The sequence below is a fragment of the Falco naumanni genome, chromosome 2 (genome assembly GCF_017639655.2).
Source record: "Falco naumanni isolate bFalNau1 chromosome 2, bFalNau1.pat, whole genome shotgun sequence".
Classification (NCBI taxonomy): domain Eukaryota; kingdom Metazoa; phylum Chordata; class Aves; order Falconiformes; family Falconidae; genus Falco; species Falco naumanni.
Genome location: NC_054055.1, coordinates 56,668,993 through 56,683,638, shown reverse-complemented (window position 1 = coordinate 56,683,638; position 14,646 = coordinate 56,668,993). Strand labels below are relative to the sequence as shown.

General features: G+C 39.1%; 1 protein-coding gene across 1 annotated transcript in view; it reads left to right on the top strand.

Annotated features, from left to right (window-relative positions):
* The window catches only part of ABCC4 (ATP binding cassette subfamily C member 4), a 159,538-nt gene that overhangs the window by 95,056 nt on the left and 49,836 nt on the right, over window positions 1–14,646 (top strand). The gene's annotated exons all lie outside the window — the stretch shown is intronic.

Below are 14,646 nucleotides of genomic sequence, written 5' to 3'. Positions count from 1 at the left end.
AACTAAAACCATCAGCATGTTATCAACATTATCTTCATACTAAATGCAAAACGCAGCACTGTACCAGCTACTAAGAAGAAAATTAACTCTGTCCCAGCCAAAACCGTGACATCTGCCATCTTTTCTTTCTTTGGTTTTAAATGCACCAAAATATAGCACACCTGTTCTTGGAGACGTGGGGGCAGGAGGGGCAATCTTCACTTGGAGGCAGTAATTTTTTTTCTTCTTAACTTTACGAATTTTAACAGTATATAAAACATGTCATGGTTAGTGCAGTTGGCTGTCTTTCTGTAGAAGTCATGCTGTATCCACAAGATTTAAAAATAGAAAAGGTCTCGTTTATAAGAATGCATTTATGGCTATGTTTGACTACATGGCTGATGAACAGAACTCTGTGGATAGCTGTGAAGTATAGAAACCGAAGAGAAACCAAAGTTTAATTTGGTCATTTCAACTGGGATATCTTTAATTGTATGTTTACAGTCCAGTTCACTTATTAAAGTGAAAAATAAACTTTACTGTCCACAATCTAAGCCTGGGCCTTATCTTCTGTAATGGATTCTGGCTGGCCATAACATTCCATACCAGCTTTCCTAAAAAACTAAAATAAAAAGTAATGCTGTGTTCACTGTGACACATTGTGTCTACTAAATACAGCACTAAATATGTCTGTAAAATAAGGTAGTAATTCATGTTTGTAGATTGATTCAGATAGTCAAAAACCTGAATGAACTTCTTTGGTGAAGATGGTGTTTGGGGTTTTTTGTGAACTTGCATATTTTTAGTTACTTGCCTTAGTACTGTTAGACCCCTTAGCCTCAGTTCTGCATCTTCCTATCTTTTTCCTATCCTGAGTTATGTATTTTTGGCAGGTGTTTTCCAACTAAGTTACAATCTCCTCAATCTCCTCAGGTAGAGGACTAATTATGTGAAGGCCATTACAATGGTTTAAAACTTTCCAAGAGGATTTAAACATCTGCTTCATTTAGAGGTATATGCTCTATTTATGTATTTGTTAGTTTAATCAGAGGGCAGGCCTGACAGCAGCCTCAAAGAGCTATCCAAACACAAATAATTGCAGAAATACTTGCTTTAGTTGGTACACAATGGGTCATCCTATAAGTAAGTCCAAAGGGACTTAAGGAAGTTGAGTGCCATTTAAGATGACTTGGATTTGTTACTTTTCTTAGGCTCCTCTGAAAATACCAGCTGATGTACTCAGTGCTGTAACCAACTGTTGTTCCTCTTGCCTTAAGCTCTGTGGGAGTACAAAGTTCTGTTGATGTGGACTTTACTGCTAGGTGTGGGGCTTGTGGTTTAAAATCCTATGGTTAAAATGTGTAACGATGTCAAGCTCACACTATACTAATTTGGGAAAAGGTCAGCCAAGGAATAGAATAAAAGAATGTAGCAAAGAAGTGTTAGGAATTAAGAATCCAACATATTTATATAGTATCTTATGCACATTAGCCCAGATACTCCTAAGAGGACATTGTTTTGGATGCTATATTTTTGAGAGCTTGTCAAAGGCTTGGTTTTAGTACCTGAATCTCACTTTGACTTGAGATAGATCTGTAAAGGCTTAACATCTTTAAACTGTGGTCTCAAATGATGCAGGATAAGTACTCAAACTGACAAACTACCAGTAATTGTATCTGTAAACCGATTGAATGCATAGGACAGTGAAACATACTTCAGACTTTCTTTTGGGTTTGTGAATTACTATGATAAATTTTAAAGGGACGGTTTTCTCTGTAGTTTCTTGCCCTTTTAATTCTTCAGTGATCTTATTACCTGTTAATAGAGTTGATTTTCTGCTTTAGTTTCTAGTGAATTTGAATAACTTAATGTGATGGCCCTTCATTTTGATTTCTTACCCTGCGTTGGATTGAGAGGGGGGAAAAAAAAATCATGATCTGTTTTGTTTCTGGAGAACACTGTGAACATGTGAACTATCTGCAGCTGCCCTTGGAAAAGGGCAGTGATTTATTGAGGAAAACTGAATTGCAAAACCTTTTTCCTCCCCAAAATCAACAGCTTGACTGAGTTTAAATAACTGACTTTTCATATCCTTTCATCACACACAAAGACCTAATCCTGAGACTACTTGAGCCACCAATGTAGGCTATGGCTGAGACCACCACTGAATGTGCCATTCCCTTCTCACTACACACAAAACACATTGACTGCAGCTTTATGAAGTGAAAACGCTGAAGAAAAGGAAAATGTGAAGGAGGTGTCCACAGTAATTTCTTAAAAAAAAAAAAAAAAAGAAAGAAAGAAAGAAAAAAAAGCTGCTGCATCTGGATATTAGGAACAAAAAGTGCCTCAGACTGGAATAATAGCTTGGGTCACTTGCTTTCGTATGTGCACAAGAGTGGAACTGCCGTTCCTTGTTTCAGTACCACTGACCCCTGCATTTTATTGTGTGAAGGTGTCAGGGAAAGTGTGTAGAAGAAATTCCAGGATCTTTTAGTTTAACAATGACGTTGTTATTTTGTGATTTCTGTGAGAGGTGGGGTTCTGGGGGGTTTGTAGTGTTGTTTTTTCCAGTTTAGCCAGATTTTGTATGTATGCATATGTGAGTTTTCAGAGTTATTTTTTATTCATTACAGAATATCTTTTTCCTGTGTGTTTGCATATGTAAATTTGAAATAAGATCATAAATCTGTTGTGAGAAAATAACCAGTGGTGGAATCTATGTTAAACGTCAGCGTATTTTCTTTAGCCTGGTACGTAGAGCAGACCTGTGTCTTGGGAGTACCTTTTGGTTTCCTTTCTGCTGAATCCTGGGTAGTTTTGCTTGATGGTTAGATCACAAGCTTCTGCAGCTGTGCTGAGGTTTAAATGAAAAATAAGTAAATTTAAAAATGAAATGCGTTGACTGGTAGCACTTGAGTACTGAAATGTCACCAAACTTTTTCTCTGTGGAACTGATGTTGTAACTGTACGTTCCCAAGATGCATACTGTAGCGCATCTTGCTAGTGCATAATGAAAGACCAGTTAAAACTTAAAGAAGAAGAATAGGGGTATATATTTTTTTCATTGGTTACTTTTGAGCTCTAACTTCAGAAAAGGTTAAGATGATCATTATGATAAAAACCTAATTTTGAGCATAGTCATTTCATATTCATGTGTGCTTTCAGTTTTGCTGTTTTCTTTGAAATAAGAAGGGGTTATATGCTGTGTTCTTAAAAACAAAGAAGTGCTGTCCTGCCTGTCTGGTCATCGTTATCATCCCATTCACCCCACCCCCAACCATCTCCCCCTCCCCAAAAAAAAGAGGGGTAGGAGGTTGAGGAGGAAGAGGAGGCCTGAGTTGGACTTACGCTTCCAAGACCAACACACAGGAGCTGTGATTTAGCACAGACACTTGTCTAAATAATGCAGTTCTTTATTGACCTTTCATTCCTCTGTCCTTGAATGCCTTGATTGTTAAATCCCAGTAGCCAATTAGTCTTGTTGATGGTGACCAGCAGTGGAGATAATCTATGCCAAAGCTATTGCTGGTCTTTACTCTGTACCTGTCATCACATTCCTTTAAATGTAAGGATAAGTGTACAGACTGTGTATTTACTCAGATTGATGGTATGTGTATAGCATAAACCGTGTAAAGTCTGGAGTCACTGCTAATAGGTGGATTCCTGTTTATACACAGACCTTGGTTTTCTAGGGAAGGCTAAAAGTCTGTTCTCACTATAGCAGTCATACGTAATCCAACCCAATCCTTTCCTTCACCCCATTTTTTTTTCCTATTTATCTTTGGGTGTAGAGTTTTTATAAGAACAGATATGCATCTCATTCTCTACATATCAGTGTCAAGGCAACAGGTATCCTTGCAATAACAAAGCTAATTTGTGTGGGAACATAATGTAACTTTCTAAATATTTTAGGATTTTTATTTACTTATAAGATTTGAAGATGTTCCCCCTTAACTAAGATAGAGAAGAAGATAAAACACTGAAAGATGTGATTTTGTTTTGTCATCTCGCTTCCTTGTGTTTCCTTTACCACTTTTCTACTTTTCCTGTTTTTCTTAACTCTTTACCTTTTAATTTTTATGCTTCTCCATTTATATGGTGAATGTACATAATACTTTTGTTACTGGGCTGTTCCTTCCATTTTCTCAATGTAATGTGGCACACTGATGTTTTGAATATAGTACTCAGAAAAATAAAGCTAGCTGTCACTTAGGGGAGTTATATCTTCTCTTTTTCTTTCTAGAGTGTATGAGCCTTATGAGATGCAGTCTTCCTCTTCATTTCTCTAACATTTTAGAGCAGATTGTGGCTTGGTGGTGGGAAGACAAAACTGTAGTTGTTCTTGCAGTATTTTGGTATGTTAGACCGAAACCTGTAAAATACAAAATTTCAGTCAATTTGAAGTTGGCTCTTCTCCAAATTGGCTTCTCTGTTTTCTTTATCAGATTACTCTCAATATATTTTCAGCTACTAGAAAGTAGGATGGCTGTATGGAAGTCCAGTGATGTGCCCTCATTTTGTGTTGTTTTGAAATGTCTCCCCTTCTGGTTAAGGTGGAATTTATAAAAGTTCCAGAGAGAGGTTCTGTTTCTCTGGGACTCTTTTATATTTGTTGGAAGGTATTTTCTTGTTTGCTTTTGTTCCTGTGAAAGAGGGCAAAGAAATACTCTGATGCAAGGGAACTGTAGTTCTGCTTTTTTTTTTGGTCCATCTGTCTACGTATATAGATATATATATACACACACACACACACACACGCACCCCTTCTGGTTTAGGTGCCAAAGTGGGAATTTTTATTTTTGTAGGTATTGACCTGTTTTTTCAAGCATCATTGCAGCCTTTCACTTCTGTAGCACCAACTGATGGTTATTTTTAAGACTTCTGAGGATCATTAACATTTCTAACACTTCACAGTAGCCAGAAATCTTTTATTTCTGCTGTCAGTCATAGAGTGTAACAATCCTGTTCCAAATGATGATAAGTGCAAATCTTCTAGATTGCCTTAAACTACTGATACACTATAGATAGGACAACATATGCTTACAAACAAATTAGGATTTTACTGTTCGGCAAAAGGACTGGAGATTTCACTTTTGATTCAGGAAAGGAGAAAGTTGGAGGTAATTTGAATTACTAAGCCATATAGCTGGTGTGTGTGTGTGTGTGTGTGTTAAATACTTATGCATATTTACGCCAAAAACAAACATGTGAGACAAGGAATTATCTTTAGCAAAAAAAGACGGCATCTCATAGAAATGTGCTGCCAGGGTTATGTGTGCATCTCATGCAGAACTTTTTTCTTGCTGAAGCTAATACTGTGGCTGCCTGGTGAACTCTGTGGCTGATTTGAAAACTCTAGATGAGTTTGTTCTTCAAAAGGTAGAGACTGCAGTGTGGGCAGTTTTATACAGCAAAAAATGAGAGTTTAGCTGGGAACTGAGTATCATATGTCTTTGGGGAGCTTATACCTCTTTGTGTTACGTCTACGTTACAGGAGAGTTTCGTGTTTTCTAAAAAACTTGATTCATTTGGATAGCACTCTTGAAACAGTAAAAATTTGTGTATTAAGAAAGGCTCTTTCAAGGACTAGAGAATAGCTGTTCCTGCACCATGGAAGAATAGAATGCTGCGTGATTGCATTTTTTTCCACAGTCACATCCCTGAGTCTTTTTTTTTCTTTCTGTTTTTCTTACTGGTTTTGAAATCAGTTTAATGTTTAAATAAGCAGAGCTCTTACTATGAAAGTCACTTGTATGCTAAAATAATGGGGTTTAGATCTTCCCTTCTGAAACTGAAAATGTGCTGGCTTTGGTACCAAATTCAGTTGTCCATTCTTCTGTTAAACGTAACAGAATACTGAAAAAATAACATAATACTGAGAAAAATAATTTTTCATTTCTCTCACTAATAGAAAGTCTGAATTTTGGGGTTACATCTGGTATCAGTTAGTTACTTTGGTAAGTGTGTCTTTGTTGATGGTTTGTGATAAACTTCTGCAAAGTCTTCCGGATTGTCTTTGAACATATTTGCAACAAATTATAAATGAGCATGTGCTTACCAAGTAAATAGTATTTGTTCTCTGCCAAGGAAATTTCTTTTTACTTGTACAGAACACAGTGGCATCTAAACCTGCAGAGAATGGCTGAACTGGCTGAAACCTGATGGTGGTGGTGAGAGGCTGGTGCTGATTATTTAAAATACGGTTGCTGAAAACATCAGGCCACTGTTAGGCTTCCTGGAGCTGAGTGATCACCAAACAGAATGTAGTACTGAAGAATTACAAGACAAGAGTTTATTTTCAATAGGAAAGTAGTATTTTATAGCCCTATCAGAGTGGCAAAGCTCAGGGGAAGTTAGGAAAAAAACTAGAGACAGGCTAAAAAGCATTTTTTGCATATCTGCTATGAAAGAGTGTGACCAGAAAAGAACAAAAGGTAGTTTTATTTCTTAGGATAGCTAATGCTGTAGTCCTTAATATTTTACATAGTTTTCATTTAACGGGCAGAGGGGCTGCTGTGGAACTTACAAAAATATGAGTAATACTTCATTCCACCTAAAAATAAGTATATGAATAGTGTATTTTAAATACCAAGAACAAACAGTAAAATGCTTAAAAGCTTGTAATTGCTGTAAGGCTGAAGAGCTGTGTTACTGAAGAACTGATACTCTTTTTAACAGAAGAGCCCACAGAGCAAATGTAGCACAAAGCTTTTAAAGTTGCTGAAAGACCCAGAATTGACTTCTGGCAAAACAATTTGACTTGGCTGAGCAGAAAGGGTCATGCAGTTGAAAATGAGGTATTCTTGGGGAGGGCGTGGGACTGCTCTGGCATTATGGCCATGAGGGACAAGAGGCCTGAGGCAGGAAAGTACATATAGCTCAAAGACAGTTTGCTAAACTGCAACATATGGGGCAGCAGCATCTGTGGTGAGCAAAATTTTGCCAGACAGAACTGGGAAAAAATATGCACAGCATGGATGAAAAGGTTGTGCTAATATCATCATATAGCTCAGAGGAATTCCTCACAGGAACAGCAAACAGTATTTTATAAGTTAATGGACTAGACCATAAGAACACTAAATAATGCCGTGGCGGGTCAATGCAGTGGTCCATCTAAGCCAGTGATCTTTCTCCAGCAGCAGCAATATAGGAGATGCTGTGTGGGGAGAGCATGAGAACCTGGGTGCTTTCTGTGTTTCTGCAGCATTCACAGTTTTGTGCTGAGGGTGTCAAAAGGCCTATCCTTTCCCAGTCTTTTTACTGTCCATTTTTTGCATCATTTTGTATCAGCTTGTAAAATCTGCCTTCTGCAATCTAATAGCCTGAAAGCAGTGAGATATTTGTTGATTGGGGTTTTTTTATTTATTTTGTTCTATATATATTTTTTCCTTCTATGGAAAGAAAGCAATAATTATCCCTGCAAGAAAAACTGCTTTTATAAGGTTTGCAAGTGAGATAAGACTGAGGACTATTATTGCCAAATCAGCCACTGCTGGTAAAGTGCTAAACATATCAGCAAAGGACAAAGCAGGAGATGCATCATTTGTAGTAGCACTAAAGAGAAAAGTACCCATTGCTGAATCAAATGTTTTGATTTCATCAGGGTCTGTACTCAGTGAGGCTGTCTTGAGCTTATATAGCTGGGGAAAAGTTCTGGAAATGGCTTCTAAGAGGTAGGAGGGGAGCAGAAATTGTCAAGCCATTCTTTATTTTCCTTTAAAAATATCAGTTATTGGGCAGCAGGAGCTGATAGAGGAGAGATAAAAATGCATTGCTCTGGCAATATTGAAGCAAGTGGAACAGCCAACAAAGTGACACTTGGTAATGGTGGAGGGCATTGGAGTCACAAATCCCCTAAGGTAATATGATGGAAAGGGATGCTTCCTGCTACCTGGGAAGTAGAGGAACTCTGGGAGGCTTGGGTGGTGCCAGACATTTTTCTGTATTATTTCAGGCAGGTTCTGGCAAGAGCTGTCGGGAAAGCAAAGCATGCGTGTGTGCATGTTCTACACTCTGTGATTAATGCCATTTCCTCAAACTACCACGTAAAATTGTGCTTGGCATCTGAGGTGTTCCACAGGAAGATGCATTTCTCATGGTACAAAGAGCACTGTAGTTTATGTGAATAGGTTTTCTGTGTGTGCGTTTTTTTCCTTGAGAAAGCACTGTAAGAATATAGCCAGGGACTGTGGACATTTACAGAAAAGACAACAAACTTAGCACTACTGAACAACAAAACGTATTCACTTTTTGTATAATTTTTACAGGGAGATCAGAATAAAGTTGTAAGTAACTCCCTATAACTTTCAGAAGAGGACCTCTCACTTCTATATAGATCCTCATTGCAAAGTTGTGCCTTGCTGCTGGAATCACTGAGAACACTTATTTTGCAGATGTGCCTAGTGGGAACAAGGTGCAATAGAAGAAAAGCATTTGAGAAAATCGAATCAAAGGTCCTCCTCAAGTTTGTACTGCTTCTAAATAGAAAAATACATTGTCCACACACATTTGCAAGAATGGATGTTGGCACGATCCTTTGACAGTATTGGTTTTCATGTACAGTGGGTATGAACAGGAGCTGCATAGAGATGCATAAGTAGAGGCCATAGCTTTGACTCTGATAAAAGCTTGTTTTTTCACGGAAAATCTGTATTAGCTGGAAGTAATTTATTACCATGGTCAAAGGGCCTTGGCAACTAACTTCTTACATGGTGAAGGTAATGTATCATAAAAAGGAAAATAACCTCTATATGATGTGAGAATGTAGTGTGGATTTTTAAAGGATGAGTATTTTGAGTGCCTGGCAGAATCACAAAGTCCGGAGCTTGATTATGCATCTGTTTCTAAAGCATCAATATCTGGAAGTCTCAGACAACATATGGACTGTTGATTTTTTTGGGAACTGCTATTGGGAGTGAGACCTGCATAAAGTAGTTAAGCTTTTTGGCCCAGAGTGCCCAGAAAGCCTGTTTCTGGCCCTCGATGTAGTGTAAGCAATTGTTGATGATAGGATGCTGTTTAAACACAACAGAATGGTGGCAGTGCCCCAATGTATTAAAGAAAACGCTCTTTTTATTGTAAGGTCACTTATTAAAGAACAATTGGACACAGTTCAGCGTGGTCTCAAACAAGTATTAAGGATTCTCACTTAATGGCAAAATGCATGCCAAGTGAAATGAATGAGAATGTTGGTGACACTGAAAAATTTGCCCTGAGGACCTAAGTATATGCTTGTTTGCTTGAAAACACAATGATCCGGAAGGACTATCTTATAGAGACAAGAACAAATAGAAGGTACTAGTGTTAAGGATGTCATTGGGAATTTTGAATACTTTTCTATGGTATATCGAACAGATGTATTCAGGCCATTTGCAGTGACATACGGATTTAGTTAGGTAACCTCTTGTGGACTAATTGCAAATAGCAGGATTCAGAGGTGCAGAGGGTGTCTTGCAGGAGATAAGACGAGCTTGCTGGTTTTGAAGCTTTTTGAGCTGGCAGTACTTAGTTCTTACTTTTTTCTTTCACTCAGTTTATCTGAAATTACAGTTTTCATTTTTTTCCTAGCTGTGCCTTTTTTCCTCCCTTTCAGTGCATTGGTTGTCTTGTCTTTATATTCCAAATTTTCTCATGGATGCACATTTTCCTAAAGCTGAATTAACACTGGCTGAGAGCTGTTATTCCTGGCAAAGATTGCTGTCACTGGTTGCTTCAGAAAAGGACGACATCTTTTAAATATTGGAGTTACGTGCAACACTTTTTCTCCTGTACTCATAAGTCTTCATTGCTTTTTCTCTCAAGACAAATCTGTTCCTGGCAGTTTGATGCAAGCAATAGTATAAGCAGCCATATGTACTTTTTTTTTAACCAGTTTCGAAAGAAAACCCATAAATTTTATTAAAAAGGTGGTTTAAAGACAAGACTACACACCTCAACTCAGCCACTTTAAGTGAGTAAAATGACATAGAGCGGTACTTAGGATTACAGTACAAAGGTAAAGCATTTCTATTTTGAGGTTTTCTGGGTTTTTTGTAATAAGGGAGAAAAAAATGTAAAAAATCTATGATGTGGTTCACTATGCTGCTCTGGATGCAGCTGGCCTGAGTGAAGTGTTTATTGCTCTGATCTGCTCGTTGCAATGTCTTCTCCCCAGGGAAGCTTGTCCTCTGGTGTGCCAGTGGAACCAGTCGCCTGTGCAGTTGTGCTTTAACAGAGCTGCAGGACAGTCAGTCCAAGTCAGTTTGAAAAAGCATGTTAAAAGGAAAAAAAACGTTCAAGGAAAAAGAAAATGTCAGAACTGGATTAGAGATTGATTGTGTGTGCGGTTATTTGGCAGAGCCAACGAGGAAATAATTTTAGTCAGGGGGAGGGGAGGAGGAGGAAGGGTGATGCCAAGCAAGTACAAACAGAGTGAGGTTTTGTAGTTTCTTGACCTGGCTTTACTTCAGACAGCACAGCCTGACTGAGAGTGCCCTAAGTTAATGCAGTTAAGATTGCAAACTTGAAATCCAGGATATGCAGGACATGCATCGTTGCTATTTTTAAATTAGTATGGCTTTATGGCAGCGTCCATGGGCTAACATAATTCTTGGGAGTACATATTGGGGTCCAGGGAGCAGAAGTTGGGGGGGGGGGGGGGGGGGGGGAGGAGAGAGGAGGGGGAGAGGAGGGCAGCGTGGGTATATTTGACTTCTGCATAAATATTGGTAAAACCAGTCCTGGAACACTGCAATTCCTGGGTGGGATTTGACTGCAGATTCTGTCATCAAAATTTAGGTATCTCTTTGTTGGGCTCTAGGTGTTAACTTCGTTGTAGTCAGAGGGCATCTAGTCAATATAGTTAGTGGAACTGAGAGAAAAACTCAACCATAGGGTCACTAGGTATCCACTTAAAGGTTAGATGAATCACTTTCTAAACTTCTAAACTAGGACAGGAGTCTCACTTTGTAGGTCGCATGTAGACTCCCACATTTGGGTTTCTGAGTCTCAAATCGCATCCCTTGAGCTCCAGTTGTTCATTAAAGATCCTACCAGGTCACCAGCTGCAAGTCCAGAATGGTGTGGTTCCTATGGTAGTGGGTCCCATATCATAGCTGTCAAACCCATGTGGATGACTTGGCATCACAAATCACACTAGGAGCTTAAACAGACCCATGGCTGCATGGTACCCCTTATGCATGTATTTTATGAAATACTGAAATACATTGTAAGGTCCATTTGAAAAAAAAAAACAAAAACAAACAAACAAAAAAAGTGCAAAACATCTTTCTGCATTATGGAAGAAAATGGTAACCTCAAAGATCTGACTCTGAGCTCATTAGAGAGAAGACAGAGAGGTGTTTTATGGGTACATTCATGAGGAGATAAAGGACTATAATTACCCACCAGTGCAAAGTGCCAGCAGATCTGAGGGATTCAAAATGATATTCCACATGAAGGCCAGGTACCTTTTTCAAAGAAGTACTTAAGCCAAACATGAAATATTGAACTCAGGGTATAACTGTTATGGAAGGGCAGTGATCTATATGACAGAAGGGTAGACTTCTCATGAGATATCTCGAACTCTCGATTTTGCTTTTGCATTTTTGTCCTGTCAACTTTATTAACTGACTTCAAATGGCTTACAGTTTATTGTAAGATTTCTAACATGACATAAATGGTATAGTTTCTGCAACAAAAGGAAAAGCTTATAGCTTGTGATAAATGTATGGCGCTTATACCTTGTGATTCCCATGTTTTTCCAGATTTTTATAGTTTTTTTGTACTGTTTCTTTACCTTGTACTAAATGCTTTTCTATGGTCTGGTTGTGGGACAGAAATACCTCGTTCTTCCTAGATCAAGACCTGTTTGAGGTAGAAATTCCAGGGTATCACTCTTAGCACCTATAAGAATTATGAATGTGTAGGTCACCAGAAGATGAAGGGAAAGCACATTTTGCAAGTGTATGTGCTGATCAGAGCATTCACTTCCCCAGAGGGTTGTAGGAGGATATGCTTGCTCCAGTAAGACAGGAGATTTCTTGAGGAAAAATAAACCACAATGAATGTAGTGACTGACTGAAGCAGGACTGAAATCTCTCAGGCAAGCAAGAGGATGACTCCCGACAGAAACAGCACATGCTTTTCTGTACTTCAGGGATAGAGTACGTGCAGTCTGTGAGTGGGAGAGTCTTCTTTCTCCAGGGAGACTGAAGCAAATTTGAAGGTGAACATTGGACAGTACGGCTCCATTTGGAAGCAAATTAGATTCCTCCAACCAGGTCTCTTCAGACTTGGTACCCTGTGTGTCTGTTACCTTTTGTGTAAGGTGGCCTTGTTTCCAATACTGTGCAGTTAGCTATAAAATGTGATTAATTGGCTCCTATTTTTTTTTTAATTTGGCTATTGTTTTTTGCACAGTCATTACAGAAGACACTTAAATGCTGAAATAAAGAAATACTGTAAAAGATGTTGGTTTTATAGGCCGTATTTCTTTTGCGTAGGGAGATCTTGCCTGCTTAGTCTTCTGATGCAATGTGCAATTGTAAGCTGATTCTGCCAGACGAGGTCTAGATACCCAGTCCTGAACATTTGTTGCTGTGCAAACTAAATACCTAGCTCACCACTTGTCTCCAGAGTGGAGAGCAGTCAGACTACTCCTGTTATCGTTGTTGTCAGCCGGCTGATTATCTCACGTCCTCCAGCTTGCATGCTGTAAATCTACTAGAAGTTGGGGCAGTCTCCAGCTGAAGAGGTTAGTTGTCTCTTGTGAAACTGGGGAGCTAGAACCTTTGCCTTACCTCACGCAGTAACTGTATGATTACAGTCTGCAAATGGTTGTGTCTGGCTTTCAGACTACTTCATTAAGAGTTAATTTATATGCAAGTTTGGTTTTCCAAAAAAACAACACACATGACTGATCCACCCTATCATAAATTTTTATAATGATAAGGTGGTGCAGGCTCATCTAAAATTCCTTCCAAAGGCGGTGTCAGATTTTTACTTTAGTCATCCTAACCATCTTTTCCTTCCCTGTACTTTTGCCGTAGCAAGGCTTTGTTTACATGAGCTGGATCCTAATAGTTCAGCTCCCACCCCCACCCCCACCGGCACTTTGCAACATATTGTAGATTATCATCACTATAACTTCAGTTTGGCTTTTTTATTTTTTATTAAGCATTTATTTTCCTCGGAATTCTTTTCCTTGAAACAGATTTCCTCAACGCTTCACTTCAGGTTTGTGGCTGATGGTATGAAGAGACAGAAGTACTTCAGAAACCGCTTTTTTTTGACTGTCTAGGAGGTGATGGAGGGAAACGGGGAAGGCGAGAGGCGTATAAAGCAGATTTGGGAGTGAGTTGTCAGAAGGAAAGAACAGACTTCGATCTCCATTTGCCAATAAAGATGGAGGTGAAGGAGGCTTCAGAAATCAGCATGTGAATGGCTGACAGGCTTGGCAGAGACAATGAGCAGTACTGGGGAAAACAGTGATCTAGACAGGAGAAAATTTGGAGGAGGTCAGGAATCTGTATTTCCTTTCTCCTTATCCCACAATAAAAACTAAATATGCTTACAGGGCTTTAAAGAATGCCAGAGAAGTAGAAGGTAGAGAAGGGCTGACGGCAGCGCTGGTGAGGAGTTGAGGTGCTTTGTCTTGCTTTATGCTGACATAACCGTGTGCATAATTGATCCAAGTGAAATACAGTGCACTCTCGCTGCCGCCTTACCTCCTCATGATGAAATCTAGGTAAAATGTCTGCAATCTAATGTATGTATCTAGAAGGTCAAACAGCATGGTGCCATCAACACCTTAACTCACAGATAAGCAGTGTAGTGGTAATGCAAGCTTCTTTCAGAGCTTATACCCCATACCTACCCAATATCTATATTCCTTAAATAGATTTATAAGACCCTATAACATGCTTTCAGGATCTATGAGATGCAAGGCTGTTACACTGATAAATCTTGTATCATGAGCTAAGATCTTGCCTAGAGCTGGACTAAATTGTGCTGACTCATGCAGTTGTAATGCATAAGGTGTGTGGATTTACTGTTTGGTCAGGTGAAATTAGGGTAAAGTCGGCAAAACCTCGAGAAAAAAACAGGCGTAAGGGAAAAGGATGTGCTCCGTTTTGGCATTAGCGCATGTGTGTGTGGGCTACCAGAAGCACAACAGGAAGGGCCGTGTTTTGTAGGCACTCCCACTGAAAGGGTTTGAAAATCCAGGCGGCGCTCTGGTATCCAACCTTAGCTGACGTGTTGTGTAACTTTTCCAACTCCATGCACAGATAAAGGTATGGAAGCCTTTTTATTGTAAGACGTGGACTCTTGGGACCCAGTGGTCACTAATGCATTTTTGGCATCCAAAAATCAGGCAGCCACAAAATTCAGTTGGAATCTACTTGTGCGTCATATGTGATGAAGGTGGCTCCTCTACAGTCCATAAAGTGGAAACCTTATAGAAAATATTGTCATTTTAAAGGAATTTGTTAATGAAAATAATACAGAAATTTAGTGTTGAGCTAGTATTTTAGTTGTCTGGGTTTTTCTTCTTGTATGGTGGGGGTTTCCCCCCCTCCCTCTTTTTTTAAGGAGCAAATGGGCATACCCTGATCTCAGTATGCCAGGGCTCCAGCCATACATACATACGCACACAGAGCTGGTGTTCTGAAAGAAATTTGTGTG